This window comes from Salvelinus fontinalis, unplaced genomic scaffold, assembly GCF_029448725.1.
Source record: "Salvelinus fontinalis isolate EN_2023a unplaced genomic scaffold, ASM2944872v1 scaffold_1285, whole genome shotgun sequence".
NCBI classification, from domain to species: domain Eukaryota; kingdom Metazoa; phylum Chordata; class Actinopteri; order Salmoniformes; family Salmonidae; genus Salvelinus; species Salvelinus fontinalis.
The window spans coordinates 1-14,320 of NW_026601494.1; the positions used below are offsets into that span (position 1 = coordinate 1).

Below are 14,320 nucleotides of genomic sequence, written 5' to 3' on the forward strand. Positions count from 1 at the left end.
TTAGGAGGGATATCACACCTGGCACAAATGATTGTCTAGTTGTTTTTCTTGCAGAGGGGTCCCCTATACCAGTGCCCAAAGGGGAGTAGTTCAAAGTCCGGGTGGCTTGGGTCTAAAATGATTTTGTGAGACTTGCGGACATTTCTGGCCTGCTGGAGGTCATTTTGCAGGGCTCTGGCAGTGCTCCTCCTTGCACAAAGGCGGAGGTAGCGGTCCTGCTGCTGGGTTGTTGCCCTCCTACGGTCTCCTCCACGTCTCCTGATGTACTGGCCTGTCTCCTGGTAGCGCCTCCATGCTCTGGACACTAACGCTGACAGACACAGCAAACCTTCTTGCCACAGCTCGCATTGATGTGCCATCCTGGATGAGCTGCACTACCTGAGCCACTTGTGTGGGTTGTAGACTCCGTCTCATGCTACCACTAGAGTGAAAGCACCGCCAGCATTCAAAAGTGACCAAAACTTCAGCCAGGAAGCATAGGAACTGAGAAGTGGTCTGTGGTCACCACCTGCAGAACCACTCCTTTATTGGGGGTGTCTTGCTAATTGCCTATAATTTCCACTTTTTGTCTATTCCATTTGCACAACAGCATGTGAAATTTCTTGTCAATCAGTGTTGCTTCCTAAGTGGACAGTTTGATTTCACAGAAATGTGATTGACTTGGAGTTACATTGTGTTGTTTAAGTATTCGCTTTATTTTTTTGAGCAGTGTACCTTATTTACATAATGATTCTTTCCCTTTGCAATGAGTCTCAAATTGAGCTCAGGTGCATCCTGTTTCCATTGATCATCCTAGAGCTGTTTCTACAACTTCATTGGAGTACAGCTATGGTAAATTCAATTGATTTGACATGATTTGGAAAGGCACACACCTGTCTATATAAAGGTCCCACAGTTGACAGTGCATGCCAGAGCAAAAACCAAGCCAAATCAAATCAAATTTTATTTCTCACATGCCCCGAATACAACAGCAGTGGACCTTACCGTGAAGGTCTTAATTACAAGCCCTTAACCAACAATGCAGGTCAAAAAATAGAGTCAAGAAAAGTTTTAATAAACTAAAGTCAATTGTTTTTATTAAATCCATAAGTAACACAAGACAATTACATAACAATAACGAGGCTATATACATGGGGTACCGGTACCGAGTCAATGTGCAGGGGTACAGGTTAGTTGAGGTCATTTGTAAAGTGACTTAGCATTTATAATTAACAGTGAGTAGCAGCAGTGTAAAAACACTGGGGGGGTGGGGGCTCTTTGACTATTTTTTGGCCCTTCCTGTGACAACGCTTAGTATATAGGTCCTTGATGTCAGGAAGCTTTGCCCCAGTAATGTACTGGGCCGTACGCACTACCCTCTGTAGCGCCTTATGGCCAGATGCCCAGCAGTTGCCGTACCAGGCAGTTAAACAACCTCTCAGGATGCTCTCGATGGTGCAGCTGTAAAACTTTTTGAGGATCTGGGGATCCATGCTAAATATTGTCAGTCTCCTGAGGGAGAAAGGTTTTGTCGTGCCCTCTTCACAACTGTGTTGGTGTGTTTCGACCATGATAGTTTGTTGGTGATGTGGACACCAAGGAACTTGGAACTCTCAACTCGCTCCACGTCAGCCCTGTCGATGTTAATGGGGGCCTGTTCGGCCCTCCTTTTCCTAAAGTCCACGATCAGCCCCTTTGTCTTGCTCACATTGAGGGAGAGGTTGTTGTCATCAGGCCAGGAAGTCCTGAGGCATGGTTCCAGGGCTCAGGTCCTCTGGGAGGGGAGGGAGAGAGAGAATTACAGGGTGCATGAGACAGGAGAAATACTCCAGATATAATAGATTGACCCTAGCCCTCTGACACAAACTTTTGCAGCATAAATACTGGAGGCTGAGATACGAGGGGTAGGGAGACACTGTGGCCATGTCCTATGATTCCCCCGGACAGGGCCTATGATGTAGTGGATCCTACCAGAAAACATTTAGTTACTTTTTGCATTTATTATGCTTTAAGTCTTACATATACACAAGAACAACACATTTCTAAATTCTGGTGAAAGTTGGCCATTAGCTAACCACAACTTTCCTGTCAAAGACATTCATGAACTACAACTTGACGATCTGACAGTGTGGGGTAGAGAAATTCCAACTAACGGGTGAAAAATTCACCAGGTTTTTTCTGTGTATATGCAGAACAGTATACAAATACACTAATAATACATCCAGTCTCTGGTTATTGGTGATACTTTCCATTCTGCCCTATTGTGACCTTTGACCCCTTGCAAAGGGCCTTAAATGTCCACATTCTGGATGACATCCTGCTGAACTTTCCTTGTTTGATCTAGCGTGCGAAAAAAAATGTCCCTCTCACTTGTCCCATGTGGGCTGACCTACGGTGCAGTTAGATGGAAAGGTGCTACTGATGTAGACATGACATGTGATTTGGGATGAGGGGAAATGACAATTGAAATTGCTAATTTATTCTGCACATTGCTATATTTGTTCATGTAGACATTGAATATGTTTCATATGTGGGTGATGCATTTCATTTGTAGTCTTTCTTAATTTGTCCTTTTGAAATATATTTAACATCATTTGGTGGGATGTGTAACTGCTTTCATAATCTTCCTCCTCCTCGGTCGAGGAGAAGGACTAGGGATCGGACCAAAACGCAGCGTTGTATGTAGACATAATGAATTCATTAAAACAAGACGAAAACACGAAGAACACTTGAATAAATTACAAAACAACGTAGACAGACCTGAACATGAGAACTTACAATATAACACGAAGAACACACGAACAGGAACAGACTAACCAAACGAACGAAAACGAAACAGTCCTGTGTGGTGCGACAGACACAGGAACAATCACCCACAAACAAACAGTGAAAACAGCCTTCCTTAATATGGTTCTCAATCAGAGGAAACGTAAAACACCTGTCCCTGATTGAGAACCATATCAGGCCAATAGACAATGAACCTAAACATAGAAACACATAACATAGAATGCCCACCCCAACTCATGCCCTGACCAACTTAACACATACAAAAACAAGGAAAACAGGTCAGGAACGTGACAGGATGTCTGTAAGAAATCACTTATGATGATCAATATTTCAATTTAGTGCAATGACATCGAACACTCACTTCTCCTGAAGGGCGTACATAATATGATTCACTATTCGCCATAAATGTAAAAGCATTAGATTGGCGTATGCAAGGCCCAAAAGAAGTTTCCACCATATTTCCTGTTCATGCAGAGAATTGAAAGGGGGCACTTTGGGAGAACTGAGATGTTTGATACAAATTACTGAGCAACTCCTTCCTCCCTCCTTGAAGTAATCATTGCTTAGACAGGAATGGGCAGGTGAAACCAAGGGCTCCACTACATGGCATTAACCTGTCTAGTCATTTCTAATCAGTGATTACTCCTTAGGAGGGCAAAAGGAGGGATATATGTAAAGATTGAGCGAGCCACTACTGTCAGCTACACAACCCAATCCTGTTATTTGCATATAATATACTTTTGACCTCTCACCTGTATATTGTCTGTAACCATTCCACAGATATCTTGTACAGTGGAAACACTTGAGCCTCAGACTCGTCCTCATCAGCAATAACTCCTACTCCAGATAAATGCATTAGCATGAAGTTTGATACCCATATGACCCCACTCAACCCCAGGGGCCAAGTGTTAACATTCCATCTAACCTGGGGCCTTACGTATCAACTGTCTCAGAGTAGGAGTGTTCCTCTCGGATCAGTTTTGCAGTTTACAACAAGAATAAGATTATAAACACATCCTAGATCAACAATTACTGTGAGATGATTTGTGGATGAAGTCCCAGGTCCCCCTCTGTCCATGTTATGTTGTTCATTTGGATCTTAACATGGCTTTTGGGGGCCCTAACCAATATTTGGTTTGGGGGCTGCCCACCTCGCTGGCAAAACGTTGTAGTGCCCTCCCCCCTCTTGATGGTGGAGAGAAATTGAAATTGTTGAATTATTTACATTTCAATTGTGGCCATTTTGCCATTGTGCAGGGAAAGGTTTAGCAATTTTGAATACATTTCATGCAATTAGACTCATTTTGCCATGGAGCAGAGAAAAGGTGCAGTATTACAGTGAATTTGCTGCAATTCTACACATTTTGCCAAGATTTATGCAATGTTAACCATGTCTGAGTGAGAGTGACTAACACAATCATTGGGGGCCTCCTGATTGTTAGGTATTACTGCATTGTTGGAGCTAGAAACCAACATTTTGCTGCCCGTACGATAACATATGTGTATGTGACAAACTTTTATTTGCTAACCAACTGCTGATGCACAACCAAATCTCTAAATTTCACCTTGTGTATTTTACTATTGTAGCACAACAGTAAGTGACCGCTGTTAAAAAATAAATAATAATGATAATAATGGTCAGTGGCCTCTTAGCTACTGCTTATGTGGATTATGCCTGCAGCCCACTGTGGTTATGCATCATAGCGCAATTCCATCCTCACTGGAAGTAATCATTGCTTAGACATGATTGGGCATCCGATGTTCTTTACATTCAATGTCAAATTCTGTATACTGATTATTTCCATTTAAAAATAAGTAACTTATGTAGAATGTAGCAGGTCTCAATTTAATTCTGAATGGACCCCAATCTAGCTTGGAAAACTATTTGAAGCACTAGGGGACATTTCTCCATATAACAGTCTATATAGTTAGCCTGTAACTGTCTGGAAAACTTGTCCTATGTGTCATCTCCATACTAATCAGAATGCCAAAAAGAAAGAGGGCGCCAACTTTTGATGACATTGCCCCAGTTGTTAAAAGGCTAGGCCTCTCACCAGAAGAAGTTAGAGCAGCGTGCTATCATCAGGAAAATGATTATTTTCTGTGCTGGTCATTGAACTGGAAAGGTCTAACACCCTCAGCTATTATCAGAATTAAAGCAAATGCAGATATCCCTATCTAACCTCATCGAATGCTGTCTTGACAGTCTACTTCAGTGCAGACCCCTCAGATCCACAAAAGGCCTGTAAGTCACATTAAAATTCAACCACATAACAGTACTTATATTATTTATTGATACACAATTCAAGGCCAAAATGACCAAAGCAGTATAGAATTAATTCTTTACTGTTAACAGCCAATCATTGTGAGCTATGGGCAGGACCAAACATCTGGGGATGGATGGAGCGTCAATCCAGAGCCTCTCAGCCAGGTCAGACATCTCTGCTGTTCCCATATAGAAAGTTATTCAAAAGCAGGTGTAGTGAATCAAGCATCTTGGGGTTACCTGAAATAGGTCAAAGTATATATTTTAAATGTTCCAATTTATTTAATCTTTATTTAACTAGGCAAGATGAACTCAACAACATCGACAGACACAAGTTACCTGCTATATTTGGGAAACAGGATTAACACAGAGAACTTGGCAAAATGCATGTTTCTGTAGTAAGAGTAGGTATATACAGTATCATCGGTAACAATTGTGTACAAGCCACCTAGCTAAAAAAAAAATACTGGGGCTAGCGGTCATTAGTTACATTTCAACAACAGCGATTCCCTAATTGAGGCGCAACAGAGTTCACCGGCAAATGCAGGAACACCGGAAATAATAACTAAAACAACGAACGAGAAATGGTGGAGGCTACCAGAACGAAGAGAGACATTTTTCCGAATAAACGTGGTGAGTGAAAAACGTAATTACATAGCTCACTCCCTACCCGGTATGTCATTCTACTGTTATACGACTGTATGCGTTGTCTGTTGGCAACCTTGATATTTACGAAGTTTTTGGAACGTTCCTCAAATTATACCCACCCGTTGCATAGGCCTGCATGATGCAAACATGCATAAAGCAAGCTCAGCCCTGTGTGTCACGATCGTCTTCTTGAGAGAGATTGGACCAAGGCGCAGCGTGTGCAAAATACATCTCTTTATTGTGGAAAAGAGAGAAAAACACGAAAACGAACACTATGCACAAACTAACAAAAAAACAACAAACGAGAAGCTAAATAACGTAAGTGCACAGACAAGCAACAAACGTTCAACATAGACAACAACCCACAAAAACCTACTGCCTATGGCTGCCTTAAATATGGCTCCCAATCAGAGACAATGAATGACAGGTGTCTCTGATTGAGACCCAATCTAGGCAGCCATAGACATAACTAGACAACCTCACTCTTCTCTACCCCATACACATACAACACCCCTAGACTAGACAAAACACACAAAGACAACCCACCCCAACTCACGCCCTGACCAACTAAATAAATAACAGAAAAAGGAACAATAGGTCAGGAACGTGACACTGTGAGTTATATTGTCTATCAGTTCTTGTCTATGTGTCTGGGTAGAGGAAATCCCCCTCCTAATCTAGTCTAAATATAGTTTATATTAACAAATACAAGGTAGCTGCAGTTTGACAGGGTCTGCATTGCCCCCCAGGAGTAAAAAAACAACATTTGACCTGATTAGGAAAAACTGGTCCCATCATAGCCCATATAAAACCTTTTTACAAGTGAATAATCACTGTCATACCTTATAGGGTCCAGAGTTTTCCTAGTTAGATTAACATATAAGGAAAAACTCCAGGCCTCAGGGGGTAAACATTTCCCCACCTTTCTGGGACCTATTGTGCCACCAGTCAGCTTGCAGTTGTCAGTTATTGTCAGGTATGTGGATGATCAGGGCTTTATTCAGGAACGTTTCTTGGGCTACTTTGTGCAAAGCTGTCATCAAAGCAAAGGGTGGCTATTTTAAGAATCTCAAATATAAAATATATTTACATTCATTTAACACTTTTTGGTGTACAAAATGATTCGGTATGTGTCATTTCATAGTTTTGATGTCTTCACTATTATTCTACAATGTAGAAAATAGTAAAAATAAACACCCTTGAATGAGTAGCTGAGAAACTTTTGACTGGTAGTGTATATACATGGTATAGTGTGTGTATGTGTAAGATTGTGTTTTGTGTCAATCTATTCGATGGAAATGTTTCCCTCAGAAAGCAAGATGGATTGTATTGATGAGAGAATCAAAAGAGCTTTAAGACGCCGCCCTTATGTGGTAAATATCAAATATTTGTTTGTTTTGTCCTGTTTTTGTTATATTATCACATTTTAAATTGAGTGTTGACAGTTGAAACCAGTGAGGGTGAACAGCCCTGATTCCGTGTTGTGGCCAACCGGCAAGGTGCACAGAAGGCCAAAGGCTGTAAGTCATATCTGACCTGAAACAAAAACACATACACATTAGTTATGCATTCTGCATGTACAAACTGCAGTTATCAGAATTAAAGCAAATGCAGATATCCCTATCTATCCTCATTGAATGCTGTCTTGACAGTCTACTTCAGTGCAGACCCCTCAGATCCACAAAAGGCCTGTAAGTTACATTCAAATTCAACCACATAACAGTACTTATATTATTTATTGATACACAATTCAAGGCCAAAATGAGCAAAGCAATGTTGAATTCATTCTTTACTGTTAACAGCCAATCATTGTGAGCTATGGGCAGGACCAAACATCTGGGGAAGGATGGAGCGTCAATCCAGAGCCTCTCAGCCAGGTCAGACATCTCTGCTGTTCCCATAGAGACACAACAGATAGATCAATCTGTTGATTCATATGGCCATTTTGGTTGGGTTGGTTGAATTGACAATCATCCATTTGAGATGCTAAAGAATCCTATACTATGGAAGGTCTTTAGCCCCACCCCTAATGTTATGGGAGTTGCATTTATTGCATTTTCAGTTACCCATGTATTGCTCACTACTTGTTCAACCATGTTGGATTGCCTACGTATTCTACATTTCCTTGAGGGTTAATGCCAGTGTATTCTATGGCTGCCATGAGTACATGCCTTTCTCTGTCTACTCAGTCTGGAAGGGTGACTCGGCTGATAGAGAGAAAAAATGATGACGTGATCTCATCCTCCAGTTCTGATGACTTTTCCATCTACTCCTTCACTGACTGTGAATCGGAGGTAAGAGTTGTACCCTACCGTCCATGGCTTTGTTGAGTGACATCACTGTGAGGAGGATGGTCTCTGACTAGTTGACTCTGATACACAGTGTGATGATGAGGATCATGAAAGCAGGACACCACCTCTGAAAGTTGAGAATGGAAAGGTGACAAAGCTTGACGTGAGGGATATGGACGAGGATGATGATCTGTCTCTCCACTCCTTCGATGAGTCAGACTTCCTGGTAAGTTCTGCATATATATATATTTTTTTATATATACATGGGGGATTGGAAATGATGCAGGTAATTACTTATTGAGTGTAGTCATGTATCTGCAATGTGTATAGAGTAGTTAGAAAGTATTTCTACAGATTGTGTTGAAGATAGCACTTTCCTATATGTTACTTTACTTTCTGGTCCGACAGAGCCCAGGGAAGGTCTCAGGTCCTGTATCTGTCAAGAATGGCCTCTCTCCTCTTGTGACCTCAGCACACCGGACCCAGGCTGAAGCCCTACGGGCCCTGCCCTCTGCTGTAGGCTCTCCCTACCCAGTAAATGTCCCAAGGCCTCTGACTCCTCTCAGCCCTGTCATTATCGCTCCGCCCCGAACAGAGAACTTCCTATACCGCCACAGCCCTCGCCTGGCTCCCATCACCAACCTGAGCGAGACCGGCAGGAAGGTGCTCCAGGAAATGGCCGGAGTGGCCCCACAGGTGAGAGGAAATATAAGAAGGGAATATTGGCCGTAAGTCCTTCTATAGTATAGCATAAGTCCTTCTATAGTATAGTATAGCTCAAGAGAAGAGAAAACCCATAAACTTACATTACTTTATCTCCTTGTCCAAAATATTCAGGAAGGGAAGGTCAATAAGAAAAAGAAGGGCAAGGCCAAAAAAGTAGTAAAACAAGAGAAGGCCAGTAAGATACAACAGATGGGAAATGTTGGAGAAAGTAAGGAGGAGGACAAGGAAGAGGAAAAGAAGAGTCTGAGGAAGAGGTGAGGAAATAGAGGAGGGAGAAGTGGGACATAACCATGGAATACTAGACTAGAGAAATAGAATGAGGTAGCAGAGAAAGAGCAGCTATCTGATGTGTAAGTGCAAACTTAAGCAATAAGGCACGAGGAGGTGTGGTATATGGCCAATATATCACGGCTAAGGGCTGTTCTTTAGCACGACGCAATACGGAGTGCCTGGATACAGCCCTTAGCCGTGGTATATTGGCCATATACCACAAAGCCCCGAGGTGGCTTATTGCTATTAATAACTGGTTACCAACGTAATAAGAGCAGTAAAAATAAATGTTTTGTCATACTCGTGGTATACGGTCTGTTATAAACTGGGTGGTTCGAGCCCTGAATGCTGATTGGCTGACAGCCGTGGTATATCAGACCGTGTACCACAGGTATGACAAAGCATTTCATTTTACTGCTCTAATTACGTTGTTAACCCGTTCATAATAGCAATAAGAAACCTTGGGGGTTTGTGGTATATGGCCAATATACCACGGCTAAGGGCTGTATCCAGGCACTCCGTGTTGTGTTGTGTTTAAGAACAGCCCTTAGCTGTGGTATATTGGCCATATTCCACACCCCCTCATGGCTTATTGCTTAAATATACCATGGCTTTCAGCCAATCAGCATTCAGGGTTCGAACAACCCAGTTTATAATACTATTTATTCTCCTGTGGTTTTTGATTGACAGGTTTCTTCAGTGGCTGCTGCCCAAACTGAGATGTTCAAAGAAATAATGGCCAACTATTACTTCTACCACACACACACACACACACACACACACACACACACACACACACACACACACACACACACACACACACACACACACACACACACACACACAGAGATTTTGAGTATTGGTTACCCCTACAACACACACAAATGTAATTTCAGAGACAGGAACTATGATTAGCAAAATACATATATTGGTCTCATTCTTATATTTTGAGACATGCAGCATTATTAACACACAAAAAAAGATATGGATCCCCATACAGCCTATGATAATGAGTTGGATTTACATGTTTAGGCTTGGAAATATAGCCAGGAGAAGCAGGGTCAACACCTCTACTCATGCCATAAGTGCCACGACATCTTTAGGAACCACTGAGAGATAAGACCTCTGTCTCCACAGTCTCCTCCAAAGGATTGCACCAACCTTAGGGGCAGTGTCACTGGTATTGGGGTCTTAGGTCTCCTTTGGCCAAAGGGAAGAGGTGAGGGCCCCTTACTGGTCTCCTTGCAATATCTGGTCTCCCACACAGAGATGGAAATCTACACCTGTTTAGACCCTGGAGGATATGGCTTCAGATGAGAGATGCAGAACGTAAAAGCTTCAAACACAGTGATATGCAAATACAGAACCATTGTACACTGAAGTGGAGCATGCATCTGGTCTGAAGCATGTCAAAAGAGTGCAAATGAACTGGGACTGGAGGACTGTATCACATTTAAACTAAATTAGCATGTATCTGATGTAGCTACACTTATCTGTAGCTGTTTGAAACGTGTATTTCCAATAAAGCTTTTTAAATTGCAATTATTTGTGTCAGACAGATTTTTGTCTTAATTAATTACATCAGGGGTTCTTAAACCTTTTACAGCAAGGGAATATTATTGTACTGATATTATCTTACCTGTTATCAGTGGGGGGGTTATTCTGCTGCTCTGGAATGTATCCCACGGTAGGTGGTGGTAGTGAACCGGTAAATAGTTGGATTGCTCGCCAGAAACCCAACCAGGCAGGCAGACTGTTGTTACCATGCAACGAGCAGACGCTTGTGAAAAGTACTAGCTACAAAATTGGCTAAATGCCTGCTGCTGTATACATAGCGCGCGTGTGTGTATGTTGCTAACCTAACTAGTTAGTTAGCCATTAATAAAGTTCCTAACGTTACATCATGGCAGACGGCTGGAGCACCGACATCGGAGAGGTTGCCTATCGTTCCCGGGATGTTGTCACAAACCTTACAAGTAAGTATGTTGCAGTTGGCCTTTGTGTGGCTTTTATTCCTTGCATTGCCATACAAGCAAGACACTGTCTTTAGCTAATGTTAGCTCTCAAAGCAGATGAGGATAAACACCCTGTATATTGCTTGACCTGATCCCTGAGTTTGCCATGAAAACATGGCATTTGTTTATATTTACAATGGTGTTTACAGGATCCGTATTCAGAGAGTCACCTTCACAGCATCCCTCTCTCAACACCTTCAGCAGCAGGTTTTGACTCAACAGGAGAGGGGAGGCATTGAGCTGGACACCCTCAACTCACAGGCTCAATCAGGTATTAACACTGTTTTGAAACAGCAAGATGATGTTAGATGTTTTGAAACAGAAAGGTGTTAGATGCTTCTTGGTTGAGTAGATGTTATTTTCGTGGTGGCTAGATATGGACCAAAACATCAAAACAACATGGTTTTGTTTTCAGCCGGAGATGGTGAGGAGGAGTTAGTGGTAGGCAGGCAGGAGAAGCTGTTCAGTCAGGTAGGTCCTCTACCAGTGTCCTTATAACAAATAAGACTTCACTGTTTAGGATAGTTTGATGTTGCATAGTAAGTTGTTTGTGTGTGTGTGTGTGTGTGTGTGTGTGTGTGTGTGTGTGTGTGTGTGTGTGTGGTGTGTGTGTGTGGTGTGTGTGTGTGTGTGCACGCGCAATATGAAGTGGTTTTGTTCCAGAGTGAGTCAGTATGCCAGACTCCACTGGAGAGACAATACCACACAGAGATCATGGCTCTGGAGCGGGCAGAAGGAACCGCAGGATTTTCACCTACACTGATTCTGACTGCTATATCAATTGGGAAGGGGTGGGTTTCTACTGAATCTCCATTTCTGTAATGGTTCTGTAACCACAGACGCTGGGAGAGGGGCAGCAAGTACAGGGTGAGGATTTACTAATAAATAGACATGAAACTAAAGAAGAACAGAGTCTGGACAAGAGAAACAAAACATTGTCAATGCAGACACAGGAATGAAACTGAGGAAGTGACAGATATAGGGGAGGCAATCAATGACGTGATGGAGTCCAGGTGAGTCCGATGAAGCGCTGATGCGTGTAACGATGGTGGCAGATGTGTGTAACGATGAGTAGCCTGGCGACCTCGTGCTCCAGAGAGGGGGAGCGGGAGCAGATGTGACAATTTCATTATTCAAAACAAAGCATTTACCTAATTTCTGTCCCAAAGAAACGTTAGTGTTTTAAAGCTGTTTTTGATATACTCATTACAGGATTCCCAGAGTATGGTGATGCAGGTAAAGTCCAACCCTACCTTCCTGGCACATAGGATGGCCAATGTCAGACACAGACGACATGACAGACACCCAGTGTAGGTCCCTGTTACTCACCAAAGTGAATTATTATTAAAGTGAATGTAATTGAAGCAACATTGATGTGTGATGTGCTGCTTTGAAGACAAACAGTGTACCGGTATGTTCACAATACACCATACCCTTGTATGCAAAATGTGTTTGTGGTATTCTGTTGGTCTGCAGTGACAGCACCGTCCCGAAGTCCAGGCTGATTACCTGGGAGCCCTCGGAGGACTTTATGAAGACCAGCCACGTGGTCAACACACCTGTACAGACCATGCACATCATGGGGGACCTGGGACCACCAGGCAAGTGAGTAGCACAAGGGGGAAAACCACTATGTAGCCTGTGCACTTATTACACTGCTTTGTATGTAATAACTTTGAAGTACATTCCAATTCAGGAATTGAAAAGTGGCATTGTATTCTTGTATTCCTCAGACTTGGCCAAAACGAGAAGGAATGCTTGTTGTGCACGATAAGAGCAGATGGAAATGGAGTGATTACCATCAAACCAGACTTCAACAAAGTTGTTTCATCAGCAAAGGTCATCTCAAATCTGATTTTATTTGTCAGATGCCGAATACAACAGGTGTAGTAGACCTTACAGTGAAATGCTTATTTACAAGCCCTTAACCAACAATGCAGTTTAAGAAAAATAAGTGTCAAGTAAAAAAGTATTATTTTGGACCTAGACTAGGTGCTCCGGTACCGCTTGCCGTGCGGTAGCAGAGAGAACATTCTATGACTAGGGTGGCTTGAGTCTTTGACAATTTTTAGGGCCTTATTCTGACACCACCTGGTATAGTGGTCCTGGATGGCAGGAAGCTTGGCCCCGGTGATGTACTGGGACATACTCACTACCCTCTGTAGTGCCTTGCAGTCAAAGTCCGAGCAGTTGCCATACCAGGCAGTGATTCAACCAGTCAGGATGCTCTCGATGGTGAAGCTGTAGAATTTTTTGAGGATCTGAGGACCCATGCTAAATCTTTTCAGTCTCTTGTGGTGGAATAGGCTTTGTCGTGCCCTCTTCACGACTGTCTTGGTGTGTTTGGACCATTATAGTTTGGTGATGTGGATACCAAGCAACTTGAAGCTCTCAACCTGCTCCACTACAGCCCGGTCAATAAGAATGGGGGCGTGCTCAGTTCTCCTTTTCCTGTAGTCCACAATCTTCTTCTTTGTCTTGATCACATTGAGGAAGAGGTTGTTGTCCTTGCACCACATTGTCAGGACTCTGACCTCCTTATAGGCTTTCTCGTCGTTGTCGGTGATCAGGCCTACCATTGTTGTCATCGGCAAACTTAATGATGGTGTTGGAGTCGTGCCTGGCCGTGCAGTCATGAGTGAACAGGGAGTACAGGAGAGGACTGAGCATGCACTCTAGAGGTGCCCCCGTGTTGAGGATCAGCGTGGCGGATGTGTTGTTACCTACCCTTACCACCTGGGGGCGGCCCATCAGGAGGTCCAGGATCCAGTTGCAGAGGGAGGTGTTTAGTCCCAGGGTCCTTAGCGTAGTGATGAGCTTTGAGGGCACTATGGTGTTAAACACTGAGATGTAGTCAATGAATAGCATTCTCACATAGGTGCTTCTTTTGTCCATGTGTGAAAGGGCAGTGTGGAGTGCAATAGAGATTGCATCATCTGTGGATCTGTTGGGGCAGTATGCAAATTGAAGTGGGTCTAGGGTTTCTGGGATAATGGTGTTGATGTGAGCCATGGCCAGCCTTTCAAAGCACTTCATGGCTGCAGATGTGAGTGGTACGGGTCGGTAGTCATTTAGGCAGGTTACCTTAGTGTTCTTGGGCACAGGGACTATGGTGGTATTACAGACTCCGACAGGGAGAGGTTGAACATGTCAGTGAAGACGATTGCCAGTTGGTCAGAGCATGCTCGGAGTACACGGCCTGGTAATCTATCTGGCCCCGCAGCCTTATGAATGTTGACCTGTTTAAAGGTCTTACATCGGCTGCGGAGAGCATGATCACACAGTCGTCCGGAACAGCTGATGCTCTCATGCATGTTTCAGTGTTACTTGCCTTGAAG

General features: G+C 43.1%; 2 long non-coding RNA genes across 2 annotated transcripts; both read left to right on the forward strand.

Annotated features, from left to right (window-relative positions):
• The first annotated feature begins 7,236 nt into the window (after positions 1 to 7,236).
• LOC129848934 (uncharacterized) lies at positions 7,237 to 8,646 on the forward strand. Its single transcript, XR_008758588.1, has 5 exons — positions 7,237 to 7,371; positions 7,483 to 7,557; positions 7,870 to 7,974; positions 8,063 to 8,197; positions 8,380 to 8,646. It is a non-coding gene; the product is annotated as an uncharacterized LOC129848934 (long non-coding RNA).
• Positions 8,647 to 11,137: 2,491 nt separating this feature from the next.
• Positions 11,138 to 12,393, forward strand: LOC129848932 (uncharacterized). Its single transcript, XR_008758587.1, has 3 exons — positions 11,138 to 11,253; positions 11,398 to 11,453; positions 12,195 to 12,393. It is a non-coding gene; the product is annotated as an uncharacterized LOC129848932 (long non-coding RNA).
• The last annotated feature ends 1,927 nt before the right edge of the window (positions 12,394 to 14,320 follow it).